Source organism: Piliocolobus tephrosceles, chromosome 10 (genome assembly GCF_002776525.5).
Source record: "Piliocolobus tephrosceles isolate RC106 chromosome 10, ASM277652v3, whole genome shotgun sequence".
NCBI lineage: Eukaryota > Metazoa > Chordata > Mammalia > Primates > Cercopithecidae > Piliocolobus > Piliocolobus tephrosceles.
Window position 1 is genome coordinate 97,728,431 of NC_045443.1, and position 22,290 is coordinate 97,750,720.

Here is a 22,290-nt window from a genome sequence, read left to right on the forward strand (position 1 = left end):
GAGATTCAAGGCAACCCTAAGCAAAACCCAAGCAGGTTTCTTTTTTGAGAGAAATGACATACTGATTCTAAAATTTTTATGAAAATGCAGAAGACCTAGAATATCCAAAATAACTCCGAAAAAGATGAACAAAGTTGGAAACATTATACTGCCAATTTCAAGACTTATCTAAAAGCTACAGAAATCAAGGCAGTCTAATAATCTTGTGTGTGTAAATAAATAATAAATGCAACAAAATACAGAGTCCAGAAATAGACCCAAATTTATGGTTAGCTAATTTCCAACAAAGCTGCAAAAACAAGTCAATGAAAATATTTTTAACAAATGGTACCAGAATGCTGTTATAGCCATAGGCAAACAAACAAAACAAAACAAAAAAACCTTGACCTTTACCTCACCTCATAAACAAAAATTAACTCTAAATTATCACAGACCTAAATCTAAGAACTACAACTTTAAAACTTCTTAAAATATGGAAGAAAATGGCCAGGCGCGGTGGCTCACGCCTGTAATCCCAGCACTTTGGGAGGCCGAGGTAGGCAGATCACAAGGTCAGGAGATCCTGACCATCCTGGCTAACACAGTGAAACCTCGTCTCTACTAAAAATACAAAAAAATTAGCCGGGTGTGGTGGCGGGCACCTGTAGTCCCAGTTACACGGGAGGCTGAGGCAGAAGAATGGCATGAACACGGGAGGCGGAGTTTGCAGTGAGCCAAGATTGCGCCATTGCCCTCCAACCTGGGCAATAGAGCAACACTCCGTCTCAGAAAAGGAGAAAGGAAGGGAGGGAGGGAGGGAGGCATGGGGTGGAGGGAGGGAGTGAAGGGGAAGGAAAGGGAGGAGGGAGGGAGGGAGGAAGGAAGGAATATATAGAAGAAAATATTGGTGACCTTGAGTTTGGTAGATTTAACACAACAAAAAACGCACAAATCAGAGGAGAAAAAAATAGTCCCTCAAAATTAAAACCTCTGCCCTTGGAAAGACACTGTATCTAGGGCAAACCACAGACTGGGAGAAAATATTTCCAAAGCATACATTTGAAAACAACTTGTACCTACAATTTTTTTTTTAATTCTTACAACTTGAAAATAAGACAATTCACTAATAAAATAGGCAAAAGGCCCAGGCGCGGTGGCTCACGCCTGTAATCCCAGCACTTTGGGAGGCCTAGGCGGATGGATCATCTGAGATAAGGAGTTTGAGACCAGCATGGCCAAAATGGCGAAACCTCATCTCTACTAAAAATACAAAAATTAGCTGAGTGTGGTGGCAGGAGCCTGTAATCCCAGCTACTCGGGAGGCTGAGGCAGAAGAATTCCTTGAACCTAGGAGGTGGAGGTTTCAGTGAGCCAAGATTGCACTACTGCACTCCAACCTGGGCGACAAAGCAAGATTCCATCTCAAAAAAGAAAAAAATAAAAAATGAAATAGGCAAAAGATTTAAAGGGACTCTGGAACCAAAGAAGACACAGATGGCAGATAGGCACTTGAAAAGATGCCCAACATTAGTCATCAGAAAACTGCAAATTAAAGACTATAGTAAGATACCACTACTTATCCATTAAAATAGCTAAAATTAAAAAGGCTAACCATACTGAGTATTGGTGAAGATATGGAGCAACTGGAACTCTCATATACGTATTTGTGAGAATGTAAAATAAACAAGTTGAAACCACTTTGGAAAGCTGTTTGGAATTTTTTTTAAGTGATACATATACCTAGCATATACCTAACCATTCTACTACTAGGAATTTAAAAGGAATGAAAAGCTTAGGTCCTTCATATGAAAGCATAGCACATACAATTATGTAAAAGAGAGAGAGAGGGAGAGAGAGAAGGAAAGTCCTATGTCCTCATGAAGATTTATACATGAATGTTCATAATAGATTCATTTCTAATAGCTGACAAATGGATACAACCCAAATATTTATCAATAGGTAAATGGATAAATTGTGGCATATTCACAACAGAATACTCAGCAATAAGAAGTTGTGCATATAACAAAATACATTAATTGCAAGATAATTATGCTGAGTGAAAGAAGCCAGGAAAAAAAATACATGTTTATATAAAATTCTAGAAAATGCAAACTAGGCCTGGCACAGTGGCTCACGCCTGTAATCCCACCACTTTGGGAGGCCGAGGCGGGCGGATCACGTGAGGTTGGGAGTTTGAGATTTCCTTATATTTGTTTTCTCCCAGTCTATGGTTTGCCCTGTAGTTACAGTGTTTTTCAAAGGGCAGAGGTTTTAATTTTGATGGACTATTTTTTTCTCCTATGATTTGTGCGGTTTTTGTTGTGTTAAACAATGTTAAAAAAATAATGAACTTAGGCAGGCATGGTGGTGCCTGCTTGTAATCTCAGATACTCAGGAGGCTAAGGTGGGATCACCTAAACCCAGGAATTCCAGACCAGCCTGAACAACATAGTGAGACACCATCTCAAATAATAAAATAAAAGAAATGAACTTGTTAAATATTAATAAAATCTAAGGGAATAAAAACATATAAGGTATTAGAACCATAGCCTTTTGAAAACCACCCCATTGCATCTGCCATCCAATGAAGATATTAGAAGCAATTCTAAGCTTAAAAAAAAAAAAATAAGAGCCATAGGCAGTCCTCATTACTACATAGAATATCAAATAATTTAATCCAACCTCCTCATTTTATAGCAGAGAATGTCAAGCCTAGAGAGGTTAAGTCAAATGCTGAAGGTCTCATTAAAGTAGAGCCCAGACTATAACTAAACCTGTACAATTTTAATTTAAGAGGCATTTTAGGATCAGTTACCATTCCATTATCATACTGATAAATTTTCAATTCAACCATATTTAAAAACTGAGCATTTACTAGGCATTGTAGCAGTATATGGCAACTCTTACCCTCAAGGAGCTTTCAGCGTAAATTTGTAAGACTTAGCATATATTACAGGTATAAACATTTTCTTTTTCATAAATTCTGCCTTTGTAGCTCAAACTAATGGTGTGTCTGTGATCCAATAAAACTTTGTTTCCCAAAATAGGCAGTGAGCCAAAGCAGGCCCTTGAGTTGTAGTTTGCTCCCTGCTTTACACAAATCCCACATGCCCCACCCCTGCTGAAAACTCTTCAAGAACCCTCTTCTCTACTACATTTTGGATAAACCCCAAACTCCCCCAAAGCCCAAAAGCCCTTGCACCATCTCCCTTAGGATCCCTTTCATTCTCTCCATCTATTCCTAGAGAAGGTCAAACGTTTCTCCCCTGAGAACAGTTGGACAAGAAGCTCCCTGCGCCTGGCATGCTTTTCACCCTCTCATCCTTCTCATCTCCTAGGTTTACCCTAACTCATCACCTCTTCAGAGCAGCTTCTCTCCTCTCTCCTCCCCTCTCATGCTCTGCTCGCTTCATCCACTTTGATCTTCCTGGTCTATCAGAGTTTGCAATTACTTGCCTTCTTACACGTTTGCTTCTCCCCAACTAGAAGATCAACTCCAGGAGAGCAGGGATCTTGTCCTCAGTCCCTAGCAGAATGTCTGAGAGATTAAAGGTGTTGTACATTCAACAAATATTTACTGAGGACCTACTATGTGGCAGACACCAATCTGGGTGCTTAGGATGTATGAGAGAACAGAAAGACAAAGATCTTTGCGCTGCAGGGCTTACTACAGTCAGAGCAGACAGAGCCAAAAACAATAAATTTAAAAAATATATATATGGTATTTTAGAAGGAACTGAGTGTTGTGATGTATAGGGAAACTCTCCAAACATGTTTTTCCCCTGCTCACACAACAATAATCATCAACACAGAAAAATTCTGTGACCATGTGTGTGGAATTTTCTCCCTCACACACCAAACAGCTGGGTGCTCTGTAATTCAGTTCAGACACTGTCTACCCGGAGATAGTATCAGATCCCACATCCCACATGTTGAGGGCTCAGTCCCAAGACTACCCTCCGCCACCCCAGTCTTCGCCCACTAAATCTGTTGCAAGTCTGGGCCTCCAGAACTTCTGACAGACAGGCTCTTTTGAGTTTGATTAATGTCAAAGCATAAATTTTTTAAAATAAAAACTACAATGTTAATGGAACAAGAATCAAAGTATGCTCCCAATGGTTTAAATGGTTTTAAAAAAATGGTTTTTTTTTTTAATGCATTCTCAATTTACATAGAGTTTGTTTGACTTGGTTATTTTTGTAATTATGCGTGTAATGAAAAAAAATCAATCTCATATAACCGGTTTTTCCAAATAAACATTTAAAAAATTAAAGAATGCAGACAGGCAGCCTGTGAGCTATCTGCCCACAGATACTATTTGGCCCACATAGTGTTTTTAAAAATCTTAATTTGTTGTTAACCTTTAAAATAGGATAGGCACTGTAGTTCATGCCTGTACCCCCAACACTTTGAAAGGCAGAAGACAGAAAGACTGCTTGAAGCCAGGAGTTCAAGATCAGCCTGGGAATCATAGCAAGACCCCATCTCTACAAGAATTTTTTTTTTTTTTAATTAGCCAGGCATGGTGGTGCATGCTTGTAGACTTAGCTACTTGGGAGGCTGAGGCAGGAGGATCACTTGAGCCACGAAGTTTGAGGCTGCGTTTAAGTGTGCACTATGATCACACCATGCACTCCAGTCTGGGAGACAGAGTGAGACCTTGTCTCTGAAATAAAGAAAGAAATAAATAAAAACCATTAAAAATGGGTGGACCTAGGCAGGGCACAGTGGCTCATGCCTGTAATCCCAGCACTTAGGGAGGCTGAGGCAAGGAGGACTGCTTGACACCAGGAGTTTGAGACCAGCCTGGGCAACACAGAGATCCTGTCTCTACAAAATATTAAAAAAAAAAAAAACAAAAATTAGTTGGGCGTGGTGGCTCACACCTATAATCCCAGCACTCTGGGAGGCTGAGGATAGATCACGAGGTCAGGAGTTTGAGACCAGCCTGACCAACATGGTGAAACCCCATCTCTACTAAAAATACACACACAAAAAAAATCAGCTGGGCATGGTGGCACACGCCTGTAATCCCAGCTACTCAAGGAGGCTGAGGCAGGAGAATCACTTGAACCCAGGAGGCAGAGGTTGCAGTGAGCCAAGATCACTCCACTGCACTCCAGCCTGGGAAACAGAGTGAGACTCCGTCTCAAAAAATAGTAATAAAAATTAGCTGGGTATGGTGGCACACACCTGTAGTCCTAGCCACTTGGTAGGCTGAGGCAGAAGGATTGTTTGATCCCAGGAGTTAAAAGTTGAATTGAGTTATGATCACACCACTATAGTCCCACCTGCGTGACAGAGTGAGACCCTGCCTAAATACATACACACACATACATATATATCCACATAAAGGTCCATATATATACATGGGTAGACCTTACATTAAAATCTGGGCATTGAGGCTGGGCACGGTGGCTCACTCCTGTAATCCCAGCACTTTGGGAGGCCAAGATGGGCGGATCACCTGAGGTCAGGAGTTCGAGATAAGCCTGGCCGATATGGTGAAACTCCGTCTCTACTAAAAATACAAAAATTAGCCAGACATGGTGGCGCACGCCTGTAATCCCAGCTACTTAGGGAGGCTGAGGAAGGAGAATCGCTAGAATGTGGGAAGCAGAGGCTGCAGTGAGCCAAGATTGCGCCACTGCACTCCAGCCTGGGTGACAGAGTGAGACTCCATCTCAAAAAAAAAAAAAAAAAAATCTGGGCATCAGGCTGGGTATGGTGGCTAATGCCTACAATCCCAACACTTTGGGAGGCCCAAGGCAGGATTACCTGAGGGCAAGAGTTCGAGACCACTCTGGGAAACATAGGGAGACCCCCATCTCTAGAAAAAATAAAACATTAGCCGAGCATGGTGGTGTACCTGTGGTCTCAACTACTTGGGAGGATAAGGCAGGAGGATCACTTACACCTGGGAGGTCAAGGCTGCAGTGAGTTGTGATCACGCCATAGCACTCCAGCATGGGCAACAGAGTGAGTGGCAATAGAGTGAGGGGGGCAGGGCAGAAAATCTGGGCATCTAGATTTTATTGAAATACCACAAGATCTGCCACAACTAGACATACATCCTTCATAGCAAAAACTGAGTGCCTACTATTTGCCAGTCACTCATTAGGCTCTTGGGAAATTTAAACAAATAAGAAATAGTTACTGTTTTCAAGAACTTCACATTTTATTATTAGAAGCAAGCATATAAATAAATCATTGCAATATGTTATGATCTTACTGTGTGCTAGGTACTATGTGATAGGTCATACAATAAAAATGGCAACAGGATAAAATGGAGTCACAAGGAAAAGGGTGATGATCAATTCTGTTAATAGTAAAGTAGGTGTCCAGGTGCAGTGGCTCATGCCCGTAATCCCAACACTTTGGGAGGCTGAGGTGGGAGGATCACTTGACCCCAGGAGTTCGAGAACAGCCAGGGCAAAGGAGTAAGGCACTCTATCTATTAAAATAAAGAAAATAGTAAACAAGACTTTGGGAAGGCTTCATAAAAGTAGGCAGCACTCAAGCTATGTTTTTAACAGTAAGTTTTTGCCAAGCGAATAAGGCAGAGAGAAGGACATTTCAGGCAGAGGCGGCAGCAGCATGTTCAAGATTATAGGGTCACACACAGTAGGCACAGATATAAGATAAGGCATCAGGTAGTTTGGAAAGAAACAATACTCCTTAAGAAGCCAACTGAAGCCAGATCATGAAGGACTCTTGTTTTCCACGCCAAGGAATATGGGTTTTAATCTATACATCGATGTTGTTCCCACAGTGCCCCTAAGAAGACTGCTCATGGTTCAACCCAGGTGAGACGAGAAAAAAAAAGAAGAATGTGCCAGAGGAACCACCACCACCCACCGTCCAATTACTGATTCAACTAGAGGAGCTCTACTTTTGTCTACTTTACGTAGTAAAGTTCTATTTTAAAATCTCTTTGGGCACAAAAATTCTACTGTTATAAACAAAATTTTTTATTAAAAAAAGAAGCTTAAACAGGAGCCATTAAAAGATTTTTAGCAAGAAATTAAATGTTAAGATTAGCATTTTGGAAACATCTTTCTCTTAACAGCACCAAGGATGGAATACAGAAGTATGAGACCCAAAGGACATGAAAATACTTAGTGTTTAGTTGCAACAAACAATAATAAACAATTATTGCAATAAACAATTAATAAAATCTGGTGATGAGAGATATTCAAATCTTACTGACATCTACTTTATTCCAAGCAACCTGCTATGTCCTAGGTTCAGGATAAAGAGGATAAGTTCAATAGTTATTTCAACATAATCGTGACTGATTAAAACAGGAAGGTAAAGAAGAAAAAGGAATTAATCTTGGTAGGTGACTTGAATAATTCAATACATGGATAGCTGTGGTTAAAACTTGGAATACAATCATAACACTTCACCTTGAATAAGCTAAGCATAAACCAGGTCAAAAAAAAAAAAAAAGATATGTTTTAAGGAGGTATAATCTAGAAAAAACAAAGGGCTACAGTTGTGATTATACTTCATGAGCAAGTGTCTCAGAGGATTTGCTAGAGGTATACACAAAATCAGAACCATCCTTAAAAGCCATTTTAAACAATAAAATCCTTTAACTATTAATATATTAAAGTGAATCTCAAAGGTTTCTACCTGAAGTTAAAGCTTGGCACCTTTCCCTTGGCAATTCTGTTTGAAATCCAGATTCCGAAATGAAAGCATGGAATCAATGCAGACAAGAATGTAAAATATTTAGGTCACTAGGCCTATACAACTGCTAGTTAGCATACATCCAACAAGTTTATCAATTGTCCATTACTCTTAGGTAAGTGTGTAATAAGTTGCACAATTCTACTTGAGGCATTTAATTAACAATTTATTACAAGACTTTTGGAAGTTCAAAGTATTTATGTGGATAAATTTCCCAAGAATTAGAATTATTCAGTGATACAAGTTTCTAGGTTTTTCACTGAGTCCTAAATTGAAAGAAATTCAGCACCATTTCCAAGAATTTGGTTTTATAATATAACTGCTATCCCTGATAATGAAATTTTTAAAAGGAGAGGAGAGGGTAGAAGAGAATGGGGTAAAACCCTAAAACTCTTCAAAAATAAATCCTGGCAGAGCATGCTGGTGCATACCTGTAATCCCAGCACTTTGGGAGGCCTAGGTGGGAGGACTGCTTGAGCCCAGGAGTTCTGAGACCAGCCTGGGCAACACAGTGAGACTTCATTTCTATAAAAACTTAAAAACTCAGCCAGGCATGGGGTGCGTGCCGATAGTCCCAGCTACTCTGGTGGCTGAGGCAGGAGAATCACTGGGGCCTCGGAGTTTGACGTTACAATGAGCAGTGACTGCACTACTGCACCCAGGCCTGGGCAACAGAGCAACACCTTATCCCCCCAGCACTCCAACCGCTTCAAAAAAAAAAAGAATCCCATTTGCACTGCTGTTTGTGAGACTTATTTCAATCTCTTTGATAAAGATTATAACATTAAATACACAAAATAAATTCTAAAATCCCTCAATGATGAATGAGAGAATTATTCAAAACAGTGTCTTTATCAAAAGAACCTTGTACCTCACTAATTACATTAGACTAAGAAGCCTTACCCATTCATTTAAAAGTAGATCAAATGCTAACTACTATTTCCAAATAGCTGGCAGGAAGTTACAAAACTCTCTTGCAACATCAGGAAGAGATGGTTATAACTTTAAGTATGTTGCCAAACCTTATCTGTTAGAAAAGACACTACAGGGCGAGACTCTGTCTCAATAAAAAAGAAAGAAGACAGAGAGGAATTACATGAGCCTCTAGCTACACAGTAAAGAAAATGAAATAGGTATCTGACTAAAACAGTAAGAAAATATTCTCAAAGTATCTTTATGCCGGGCATATTAAGCGCTTGCATTTATAGAATGGAAAAAAAAAAAAAAAAAAAAAGGATGGGGAATAGAAGTATTACCTGAGGGCAGGAAATTCAGAAAAAGGTCCCTATTCCTGGTGAAAGCAAGCAGTCAGTTGCCAGGGTTTCTTAGACTCCTCTGGTACTCATTTGGGTGATTATGCAATTCACAGCACACCAATCTCCACCACAGCCAGCAGGGAACGCTGCAGGGAATGGGTACACAGGGGACACAGAAGGGAGCAAGTTTAAGGGAAGGAAGAGGAAAGGAATGATGATTAAAAAAAAATTTAGCTGTGGTGCACTTTGGAAAAAAATACAGTTGCATTTCACACTGGATTAACTAAAGGCAAACTGCCTAAATTCTAAGATGAATTAACCATTTAGGATTTTCTTCATTTTCTCTATCACTGTTATTACTACTCCCCAATTACATTCATATTATATTTTTAATTTTATATTAAACTGTCAATTAACAAAAATGAGATACTATGTCGCAGAAGTTATACAAAGGCTGAACTGTATAATTTACATTAAATGAAATGAATTAAGACAAGCCATCTACAACGCAAGCAATCTACACATACAGATTATCAAATTGGTTTAAGTACCAAAAGCCCCACTTTTAATTGTAATTCTCATTTCACTGAGAATACTGAGGCATAAAGCTACCCATAAAAAACAATCCACAAACCAAAGAGATATCCAGCAACAGGCCATATCTATATACTCAAAAATAAATTGGAAAATTATAGTATTCGTCAGGGGAAAAAAAGCTTTTAATCTAAATTTTCTGGATAAGAGTCAACTAGTTAAACCTGCCAAAAATGTGTTCAGGGCAACCAATTTATGTTCTATGTATTCTATGGAGGCCAAAGTAGTACAAATTTATTTCTCTGGTCGGTTAAAAATGTTTTTGAACAACTACTATGTACTGCAGTCCTGTGGCAGATGTTAAAGATACAATGGTGAACAAGACAAGTAAAGTCCCTGGCTTCTAAAACATTATCAGGGCGATTCTGCCCTTCAAGAGATGACTATCCACACAATTAACAAAAAACAAAGCATTTGTTTTAATAAAACAAACAGGATATGCTTTAAGACCTAAAGGAGTTTTAAAATGGAGGAGGCCAATGATTAGCCTCGTTAAAGCTGCCCATGGAAAATGTACTACTAAAATAAAGCTGAGGGATGAAGGCCTACTATGAAGAGATGCAGACAATTTGGTTGCAGGAATAAGACAACAAAAGATGCATTAAAAAAAGGAGAAAACTGTAATATTGGAAAATAAAATTGCAGCCAAATTTGGAGGACCTAAAAAATTACCCTTAACTTCTCTGGATATTTGCCTTAAATATTTCCTTTGTATACATGCCCTAGTTCAGGAAAACAGATTTAATAACTATTTTATTACTCTCAAGCTGTCATTTATGTCTTTTTTCTTTTTTTTTCTTGAGACGGAGTCTAACTCTGTTGCCCAGGCTGTAGTGCAGTGTGGCACGATCTCAGTTCACTGAGGCCTCCACTGTTCAAGTGACTCTCCTGCCTCAGCCTCCTGAGTATCTGGGATTACAGGGATGCGCCACCACACCCAGCTAATTGTTTTGTGTTTTTAGCAGAGACGGGGTTTCACCATGTTGGCCAGGCTGGTCTTGAAACTCCTGACCTCAAGTGATGTGCCCACCTCGGCCTCCCAAAGTGCTAGGATTACAGGTGTGAACCACCGCACCCGGCCTTATTTCACTTCTTTACAAGCTTTTCAGACATTCAGACCACCTCTGTTTCACTCTCTTTCTGTTAAGGTTGCATAGCGTTTTGCTTGTGACTCTCATAAGATTCATTATCTATCCTGAATTCTATTTATTCAGCCATCTACAAGACTGTTTCCAGAAGACATTCCTATATCTTAATTTTATTTGTATATTTTACAGAACCTTCCTTAAGTACTGGTAGGAATGAACAATCTACCAACAGGGATAATCAAAAAATAAGATAAATCTTACATTTTATGGATGCCCTTCTTATACTGTATTTCAGTTATATATAAAGTTGCAGCACAGCAAAAGTAACAAGTTGGGGCTGGGCGCGGTGGCTCACACCTGTAATCCCAGCACTTTGGGAGGCCAAGGCAGGCGGATCACTTGAGGTCAGGAGTTCGAGACCAGCCTAGCCAACATGGTGAAACCGTCTCTACTAAAAACACACAAAAATTATCTGGGCATGGTGGCAGGCACCTGTAATCCCAGCTACCTGGGAGGCTAAGGCAGGAGAATTACTTGAACCCAGGAGGTGGAGGCTGCAGTGAGCTGAGATCGTGCCATTGCACTCTAGCCTGGGCGACAAGAAAGAAACTCCATCTCAAAAAAATACATACATACATATATATATAGTTTTTTGCCAAACCTTAAAATCACTGAATTTTCTGGTATCATGAAGTTTATTCCCAAATACTCATCCCTAACAACAAAAGTACACACAAAAGATTTACAAATAGTGGCTCATGCCTGTAATTCCAGCACTTTGGGAGGCCAAAGTGTGTGGATTGTTTGAGCTCAAGAGTTTGAGACTAGCCTGGGCAACATGGCAAAATTCCATCTCTACCAAAAGTACAATAATTCACCAGGCATGGTGGTGCCCACCTGTGGTCCCCACTACTCAAGAGGCTGAAGTGGGAGGATTGCTAGAGCCTGGGAAGTCGAGGCTGCAGTGAGCTATAATCACGCCACTGCACTCCAGTCTGGGTGACAGAGCAAGACCCTGTCTCAATAAATAAATAAATAAATAATTTAAACTTTTTAAAAATGTATTTTTTTAATTTATTAAAAATTTTTTTTAAAGATTTACAAATAGACAACAGTAAAGGAAAACAACATTTGATGCTATACTGGCAGTGGTAAAAAGAAGCCAGATCTCTTTCTTATTAGTATTTCTGGGTAGAAAAAGAGTAAATATGCATAAAGTTCAAATTCAACCTAATTGATGACTAATATGGAAATTCAAAGTTTATACACAACATTCATCTTGGCTGGGAATAATCTTAAAATAAGTCAATAAACTGTCAATCAAACTACTAGAGAATATAATGTCGGAAAAACCAAACAATAAATTATATCCTGAATCATACTGGCTTCAATTTTATTTGAATAACTTGATTTTAATATAATTACTCAATTTTCACTTATGAAAATAACCAAAAGCCTTTTACTTGTAACTTACATTCAAACTAAACTCCAGCCACTAATACCCACTGCTTTTTTTTCTTTTTTTTGAGGTGGAGTCTCACTCTGTTGCCCGGACTGGAGTCCAGTGGCGCAATCTCGGCTCACTGCAACCTCCACCTCCTGGGCTCAAGCGATTCTCCTGCCTCAGCCTCTTGAGTAGCTGGGACTACAGGCATGTGCCACCATGCCTGGCTAATTTTTTGTATTTTTTCACCATATTGGCCAGGCTGGTCTCGAACTCCCGACCTCAGGTGATCTGCCCGCCTTGGCCTCCCAAAGTGCTGGGATTACAGGCGTGAACCACCGCGCCCAGCCATACCCACTGTTAAATACCAATATTTAATTTTAAAAAATTATTCATCCTGAGCATACAATATGCGGAATTTAAAACACATGTATTCAATAACAGATCGACTTATTTAAAAAGTGTTTAAGCTGCAGTACTAAGGCAAAGTGTAATATTGCAAAAAAGGAAGATTATTCAAAAAAATTTCAAAAAAAAAAAAAGACAAATTATATTTCCCTGCTAACGTCTGAATATGGTTTATTTGTCCCCACCAAAATTCATGTTGAAATCTGATCCCCAATGTGACAGTGTTGGGAGGTGGCGCCTAGTGGGAAGTGCTTGGGTCATGGGGGCAGATTCTTCATAAATGGCTTGGTATTGTTCTTGCAGTAGTAAGCTCTCACAGCAAATAAAGTAGTTCCCACGTGAGTAGGTTGTTATAAAGCCAGGATATCTCTCAGGTTCTCCCCTCTTCAAGTGTCTGCTTCCCCTTACATTCTCCACTATGTTGTCATGCAGCATAAAAGCCCTATCTGGAAGCCAGCCCCATGCTGTTGAACTTCTCAGCCAGTAGAACCATGAGCTAAATAAACCTCTTGTCTTTATAAATAAACTTTTTTGGCCGGGCATGGTGACTCACGCCTGTAATCCCAGCACTTTGGGAGGCCAAGGTGGGTGGATCACTTGAGGCCAAGAGTTTGAGACCAGCCTAGCCAACATGGTGAAACCCCATCTCTACTAAAAATACAAAAATTAGTCAGGCATGGTGGCACATTACTGTAATCCCAGCTACTCAGGAGGCTGAGGCATACGAATTGCTTAAGCCTGAAAGGTGGAGGTTACGGTGAGCTGAGATTGTGCCACTGTTTTCCAGCCTAAGCAACAAAGACTGTCCCAAAAATAAATAAATAGGTTGGGCGCAGTGGCTCACGCCTGTAATCCCAGCACTTTGGGAGGTTGAGGCTGGCGGATCATGAGGTCAGGAGATCAAGACCATCCTGGCTAACACAGTGAAACCCTGTCTCTACTAAAAATACAAAAATTTAGCCAGGCATGGTAGTGGGTGCGTGTAGTCCCAGCTACTCGGGAGGCTGAGGCAGGAGAATGGCATGAACCCAGGAGGCGGAGCTTGCAGTGAGCCGAGATCATGCCACTGCACTCCAGCCCAGGCGACAGAGCGAGACTCTGTCTCAAAAAAATAAATAAAACCTCTCTTTTAAAATAAATTACCCAGCCTCGGGTAATCTTTCATAACAACACAGAATGGCCTGAGACATCCCCCAACTTTCAAGAAATGCTGAGTCAAAATGTTATGTTCCTCTAACTTCAAAGGACTGCAGAGTCAAATGATTCTCAAGTCATAAAAGAATCTCCTAAGGGATACTGCAGCAGGATGGTAAAACAAGAGTGGTGTTGAAAGCTGGGTAAAAAGAAAAGCAGTAAAGTAGTTGAGGTGGAGTGGGGGTGAGTAGGAAACACCCTAATAGGCAGCATAGAAAAATCAAATGAAAAGGGTACTGGATCAGTGACTTTACCATTCAACAGTATCTGTGAGACCTTAGACAAGTCACAAATGTCAATGTTTTAATAATTTCCTTCTCTGAGATAGGAACAAATACCTTCTGATTCAGGATTCTTGTATGCTAATATTGCAACATCTCCTAGACCAAGCACCCAACAAGAATCAGGATCCAGTTTTAGTTAGAAATTAATATGAAAGAGAAAGACACCTGCTGTACACAGCAGTCCTCCCTTACCTAATATTTCCCTTTCCATGGTCTCAATTACCTGTGGTACAGTACAATAGTTTGAGGAAGAGAGATCACATTCACATAAGTTTTATTACAATATACAGATATTGTTATAATTGTTCTATTTCATATTAGTTTTTGTTAATCTCTTACCATGACTAATCTATAAGTTAAACTTTACCAGAGGGATGTACATAAAGAAAAAAACACCATATACATATAGTTCAGTACCATCTGCAGTTTCAGGCATCCACTGGGGGTCCTGAAATGTGTTGCCCATGGAGGAGGACTACTTAGTATATGCACTTAAAAAGAGAAAAAAAAACCAATACCAAAAAATCCACCCCTGAAAATTCAACACACAATTCACTTCCCAGTAATTATTTATTCCGTAAGCCAAAGGATAGCCACAAACATACTTCCATTGTTGTCAGACTAAAACATATGTAGTCTAAATTAGATCACAAATAAAAAGGAAGACATCTCCAATTAAATATCTAACATTCGGGCCGGGCACAGTGGCTCAGGTCTGTAATCCCAGCACTTTGGGAAGCTGAGGCAGGTGGATCACTTGAGGTCAGGAGTTTGAGACTAGCCTGGCCAACATGGTAACCCCATCTCTACTAAAAATTCAAAACAAAAAATCAGCCAGACATGGTGGCGGGTGCCTGTAATCCCAGCCACTCGGGAGGCTGAGGCAGGAGAATCACTTGAACCAGGGAGGCAGGGGTTGCAATGAGCTGAGATTGCGCCACTGCACTCCAGCCTAGGTGACAGAACAAGACTCTGTTTCAAAAAAAAAAAAAAAAACTAACTTTCATCCAAATTAACATATCCAAAACAAACCTCTGATCTTCGCCCACAAAACCTGCTCCTCCTGCAGTCTTCTCCAATTTTCCAATTTAGTTAACAGCAATTCCACCTTTTCCGTTGCTTATGTTGCTTACGTCAAAAACTCTAGATGGTCACCCATTACTGCTCTATTCTCTATCAATCCACATCTTATCTGTCGGTCAATCCTGCTTCTACCTTCAAAATACATCTAGAATCTGACTATCTCAACAACTCCACTGCATCTGCCTTCATTCAATCCAATTTCTCTCTCACCTGAATAGTTAACATCTCTTAATTGGGTTCCTGCTTCTGCCCTTGTGCTCCTATTATTTAATTCCCACATGGCTGCCAGAGTGATCCTTGGCTCAAGGCATTCCAGTGGCTTCCAATCTCAGAGTAAAAGTCAAAGTCACTATGAGGTCCCACATGATCTGGCTCTTGTTTTCTCTTTGATCGCATCTTCCTCTTCTCACTTTACTCTCTCCACCTATATTGGTGGCCTCCATATGTTTTTAAAATATCAAACAAGTTCCCAGCTCTGGCCCCTTTGCATTTGTTCCCACTATCTTTCTCAGGTCTCTTTTCAAATACTGCTTTTTTTTTTTTTTCTTTTTTCTTTTTTTAAGACAGGGTCTCACTCTGCAGGCTGGAATGTAGTGGTGCTATCACAGTTCACTGCAACCTCTGCCTCCTGGGCTCAAGCAATCCTCCCATCTCAGTCTCTCTAGTAGCTGAGACTACATGTGCGCACCATCACGCTCAGTTAATTTCGGTATTTTTAGTAGAGACAGGATTTCGCCATGTTGGCCAGGCTGGTCTCAAACTCCTAGCCTGAAGTGATCTGCCCACCTCAGCCTCCCAAAGTGCTGGAATTACAGGTATGAGCCACCACACCCGGCCTCAAATATTACTTTGTCAATTAAGCCTTCCCAATCACCAGATTTAAAATTGCAAACTCCATGCCCAATTTATTGTACTTCTCATTAACACACTGATATACTGTACTATGTATTTCACCTACTTATGTACTTACTATCTGTTTCTGATTAAAATGTAAACTCCACGAGGGCAGGAATCTTTGCCTAGTGTGTGAACTGCTACATCCCCAGCAGTATGGTACAATAGGGGGTACAAGGCAGGCACTCGTCAAATTATTTTAAATAAGCAACTAGTATATACAGTGTCAAAATCCACATTATTAGAGATTACTTAAAAATGAATACTGTCAGCTGGGCACGGTGGCTCATGCCTGTAATCCCAGCACTTTGGGAGGCCAAGGTGGGTGGATCACAAGATCAGGAGTTTGAGGCCAGCCTGGTCAACATGGTGAAACCCCGTCTCTATTAAAAATACAAAAATTAGGCCGGGCGCGGTGGCTCAAGCCTGTAATCCCAGCACTTTGGGAGGCCGAGACCGGCGGATCACGAGGTCAGGAGATCGAGACCATCCTGGCGAACACGGTGAAACCCCGTCTCTACTAAAAAAATACAAAAAACTAGCCGGGCGAGGTGGCGGGCGCCTGTAGTCCCAGCTACTCGGGAGGCTGAGGCGGGAGAATGGCGTAAACCCGGGAGGCGGAGCTTGCAGTGAGCTGAGATCTGGCCACTGCACTCCAGCCTGGGCAACAGAGAGAGACTCCGTCTCAAAAAAAAGAAAAAAAAAAAAAAAATACAAAAATTAGCTGGGTGTGGTGGCGCCTGCCTGTCATCCCAGCTACTCAGGAGGCTGAGGCAGGAGTATTGCTTGAATCTAGGAAGTGGAGGCTGCAGTGAGCTGAGACTGCTCCATTGTACTCCAGCCTGGGGAATAGCAAGACTCTGTCTCAAAAAAACAAGACAAACAAATAAACAACAAAAAAAACCCCTCAAACCTACCCAAGTAAATTGATAATCCAAAAAACAATATTTAAATCAGTTTTTTTCCCAGTTGCAAAATCTCACAAGTTTCATACGGTAACAGTTTTTTTTTTATTTTTTTCTTCCTTTTTCACATCACCCGCAATGCCAGACAAGTAGTCCAATTTAGAAACAGGTTACAGTTAGTGATCCTACTCATGCTTCTTATATTAGAATAGGAATCACTGAAGCTTCCCACAAACTGAAGCCATGTCTTACTCATCTTTGTATCTCTAATACCCACTGTGTGGGCATAAATATATATATATATGTGCACACATATAATATATATGTTGAGCACACATATATGTGCTCAAAAACTTGAAATACATATTTCTCAAAATTCTCAAAAATTATTTACTGAGCTTTACCATAAAAGTATATGATACAAATAGCCTATCAATAATGATGTGAAGTTAGCATGTGAAAAAATAATGTCTGGCAGACTAAATAAGCTACACTGCATTTCCTTTTAGGAATGGTCAGTACTAGAAAGATTTTAGACTTAGTAGTATTGATCTCCAATTATATGCACCTTAACTTTTCTTTAGCAACTCACTTCTATGGCCGTATCAGATGGCTTTTCTTTTCTTTTTTTTTTTTTTTTTTTTGAGATGGAGTTTCACTCTTGTTGCCTAGACTGGAGTGCAGTGGAATGATCTCGGCTCACCACAACCCCTGCCTCCCGGGCTCAAGCAATTCTCCTGCCTCAGCCTCCCGAATAGCTGGGATTACAGGCATGTGCCACCATGCCCAGCTAATTTTGTATTTTTAGTAGAGACAGGGTTTCACCGTGTTGGTCAGACTGGTCTTGAACTCCCAACCTCAGGTGATCCGCCAGCCTTGGCCTCCCAAAGTGGTGGGATTATAGGTGTAAGCCACAGCGCCCAGCCTCTGATAGCTTTTCCTAAACCAGATCTACTTCACTTCTAAAATTTTAAACTTCAATGTGGCAGTTTCAGACAAAATCTCCAATCCTTCCAATTATCTCGTTCCTTTACTCCATCACTCTTCCACCTAGATGGCATTCCCAGTCCTTTGATGGTTCTTTCCTTTTCTCTCCAGGCTGCGCCTCTCCTCCCCTTCCTTATATAGCCTCAATCTAGTAGCCTATCCCATCAACATAAAGTGAGGCACTCTAATCCCTCCCATCACTTTGCCATTCAGACACAAAATCCTGTACGTGTTTAACCCTTCCGACTGTCCATAATGAATATTTTTTCTTTTTTTTTTTTTGAGACCGGGTTATGAGACTGGCTAATTTTTGTATTTTGGGTAGAGAAAGAGTTTCATCATGTTTCCCAGACTGATCTGAAACCGCTGGGCTCAAGTGATACGCCTGACTTGGCCTCCCAAACTGCTTGGATTACAGGCATGAGCCACCACCACACCTGGCCCCATTTTCTACTTAAGTTACTCAAAGTCCATTTGTAGACTTCGTATTTCCACCCCAGATATTGCTCCTAAACCCTAGACTTCAAAAATGAGACTGTTTTTATGAGCGTATCCCTCTTACCTTTATTAGCAGTCACTCCTCACCCCCAGGATAAAGTTCAATTTCCTTAACGTAGCAAATGAGGCCCTTGGAAATCTAATTTAGTGCCGTGCCTATTACAGATGACAAATGGAGCAACAAGCCTAACTCAAAATAGCTCTCTCCATTACCATATTTTTGCTGTACAACCCTTTGCCATTGCTAATTGAACCATAGAGAGACAAAATTGGGTTACAAAGGCTCTCTCTCGGGATTCTGAAACCTGACAGGAGAGATCAGAGACTGGGAATTATGGAAGATAGGCCAGCACTCTAAAGCTGTAGCTCCCAACCAGGAGTAATTTTGCCTCCTATGGGACATCTGGCAATGTCTGGAGACATTAAACATCCTACACAGAACAACCTTCACAACAAAGAACTATCTAGTTCAAAATGTCAATGGTGCCGAGATTAAAAAACCCTACTGCTACTTTAAGAGGAAGGTCCAAGAACTCTTCCAAAGAGATTCCAGGAGCTGGCCGGTTCCTGTTCTTTCCTTAATTTGGTTGTTCAGATATTCTTCTGCTTTCTGTTACATTTCCCTTTTTACTTAAATAGATTGGGTTTCTGATGTTTGCAGGCAAAACAACTTTACCAGCACAGAACCCTAGCTCAATCATATGACACACACCTGTACACTTTAAACTGGTTTCTCAATCTCGGAACTACTGACATTTGGGCAAATAATTCTTTGTTGTGGGGGATTATGCTGTATGTGCAATGTAGAATGTCTAGCAGCATCCCTGGACTCTATTCACTAGATGGCAGTAGTACTATCTTCCCCTCCAAGTCTTGACAATTAAAAACATCTGGAGACACTGCTAAATGTCCCCTAGGAGGCAAATTGACCCTGGTTGACAACTGCTGCTTTAAACTATATAATGACTCCACCCAGGTGAGGTGTATGTCTGCCCAGTCAACTCTCTCTCCCAGGAAACCTTGTGGAGAGCAGAGTCTGCCCTTAGCCTAAGGGAGTGAAGGAGAGGACAGCATCTCTACCCAAAACTTCCCTACCCCTTTTCAGGTCCTGGCTTAATTAAATATACGTTCACTTTGCCGATTTGCAAGCGCCTGTTCACACATGTGTATCTGTGTATACACATACATACATACACACACTAAGGTCTTGAGCTGAAAGGTAGCTTCTGCTTTTATTTCCTTTCTCACATTTGCTACGACTTTTCTTTAGAAGTTTCCATTCCCGTGTGAAAAACTACTCTCCTAGAAAATCTCCCAAAATATATTCAGTCCTATTACAGTTTGAAAAATCGGGGCAGTTTCTCCTTCAAAAGCTTTTCCTGTTTCACGTTGGAAAAATGTCACTACTCTAACCTCCCCCTGCCCCCTCATCATACTCCTTTTCCCCCATTTCAGATTCTTCAAGTAGATAAAGTTTATATTAACAACTCAAGAGATGCTTGGAATACAAAGTATTAGGCAAGGAACAAGTATATAGATGTACACTTCTCAAATAGTTCAGCATTGACTTAAAGCATTTGTTAATCTCTTAAGAACAATTCTTTCATACTTTCCCAATATACCAGCTTCTCAAGTCCCTTCATACAGGCAAAGATGGTTTTAATCTTGCAACTGCACTAGATTTCAACCTCAAGGCTAAAAGTGAGTGCTCTTTCTCATGTTGGTTCATAGTCTTCCTCCTTACTGGCAGAACCCCTCCCCCCATATAATAACTAGGTCATTTCTTTACTGGAAGACCCCTCACATAAACCCCTATAAGAACTAGGTCATTTTCCAGGACTCCAAAGGCACCACATTTAATGATTCAATTACTCACTGCCTTCTAAAGCCACAGGGAAAGTGGTCATTCCCAAATCTGTAAGAATGTTGGCAGTAGTCTTGCCTCAGTAAAAAAAAGAGCAATGTAAGAGAAAGTAAGCTCATTCATGTTATGTATCCACATTCAAGCAACAAATAGTTGTTGAGTATCCACTTTATGCCAGCCTCAAGAAAAAAATGCCTGCTCTCATAGAGTTTACATTCAAGTGGAGAAAGACAAATAAATACCTAAAGAAATAAATATGTATGACAGACAAGCATGAGTGCTATGGAGAAAAATAACGCAAGCAAGAGGACTGGCAGTATGGGGGCTCACAATTTTAAACTCTGGTCAGGAAGTCTCCTTTGAGAAGGTGCAATGGGTTGCATACACAGGCCTCATGTGATGTCTAGTATTAGAAACTAGTATGTTTATTTCCTGGTAAACTGTATTCTACTGTGTCCCAGACCACTAGGTCAAGGTAGTGACATCTTCATTACTGGATACTCCATAAAATTAAACTTGAACCAGGTAATTTCAAAAGTTCATTCCTACCTGAGTAACTGTAATTTATCACAACACTTGCCTTCTTTTGTCAATTATGAGCTGCCTTTAGATTTTTGAATAACTATTTTTCTTAGGAGATGACAGCAATTAGCATTAAGATTAACTTATTAACCAAAAATAAGAATTTGATACTCTTTAGTCACCTGAGTTAAGGATGTTTTGAAATATGAAATAACTGAAAATTCAAGCATCCCAAAAATTCATCTCTGAAAAAACAAAAAAAAAACCTCATCACATTACTTATCACACAGCTATTAGAAATCATAAAGATTTAGAAACTAACCCTAAGGGCCGGGCACGGTGGCTCAGGCCTGTAATCCCAGCATTTTGGGAGACCGAGGCAGGTGAATCACCTGAGGTTGGGAGTTCGAGACCAGCCTGACCACCATGGAGAAACCCTGTCCCTACTAAAATTAAAAAATTAGCCAGGCATGGTGGCACATGCCTGTAATCCCAGCTACTCGGGAAGCTAAGGCAGGAGAACTGATTGAACCCAGGAGGCTGAGACTGCGGTGAGCCAAGATTGCACAATTGCACTCCGCTCTGGGCAACAAGAACCAAACTCCATCTAAAAAAAGATGTAAATAAATAATAAAATAAAAACTAGCCCTAAGGACTCAATTTTCAATATATGGGTGTTTTCTATCTCATGAAGTAAGCCATTACATCTTTGTTCTTAATTTTGTTATTATACTTTGGTATACATGCTGTTAATTTTTAAGAGCCCCTCTCAAATGGAGTTCTATAAAAGAATTAAACTCTAATGCACTATTTGTTGATTTAATTTACTGTTCTTCTAAGCATCTAGAGTGGTACTAGCTATGCAGCATCATCCTTGGACGAGTGAGAAAATAGGCATTCAAATCATTTTCTGCAGATCTGAATTTTCTTGTGGAGCTGGGTATGAGAAAGGCTGGAGGACATAAATTAAAAATAGATAAAACCTTTCAAAATAAGATAGTTCAGAATTGGACCATATATATAATTTTAAAAGAAACTTTCCAATGAGTGGTAACATTAAGAAATATATATTCATTCAGGGCGTGGTGGCTCACACCTGTAATCCCAGCACTTTGGGGGGCTAGGAGGGCGGATCACCTGAGGTCGGGCGTTTGAGACCAGCCTGGCCAACATGGTGAAACCCCCGTCTCTACTATAAAAAAAAACTATATATATATATATATACACATATACACACACACACACACATGCTGCTATACTTTGCTACTTTTTTAAAAAAGTGCTATATCTTATTCAATATTATAAGTGAGAAAAATATTTGCTGAATCACAGAAGTAGTAATTCTGTTCCCAATATATAACCTGTGGTATAAGACAATCTGGGGAATCAAGAATTATGTTTACTATACGAGTCTATCATCATCCCAAGTGTCTTCCCAAAATTAGTTAAAATTAACTTACAAATAGAACAGAAAGGGATCCTAACCAAGCGCTTTGAGTTCGCTGGTAACAACTTGGAACAAGATCCTACATTTAGCCTGTCTTGAGACAAACATGGAGAAGCCAAGAGCAGTAACAAATTGCCAGCTTTACTGA

General features: G+C 40.2%; 1 protein-coding gene across 2 annotated transcripts in view; it reads right to left on the bottom strand.

Moving 5' to 3' along the window:
- Positions 1–22,290, bottom strand: part of UHRF1BP1L (UHRF1 binding protein 1 like) — a 111,084-nt gene that overhangs the window by 87,732 nt on the left and 1,062 nt on the right. Inside the window, exon 2 of one of the 2 annotated variants that reach the window (XM_023184505.2) lies at positions 8,931–9,076. The exons of the other annotated variant lie outside the window; for it this stretch is intronic. The gene's annotated coding sequence lies outside the window, so the exon portion shown is untranslated. The remainder of the gene's footprint in view (positions 1–8,930; positions 9,077–22,290) is intronic. 2 annotated transcript variants of the gene reach the window in all.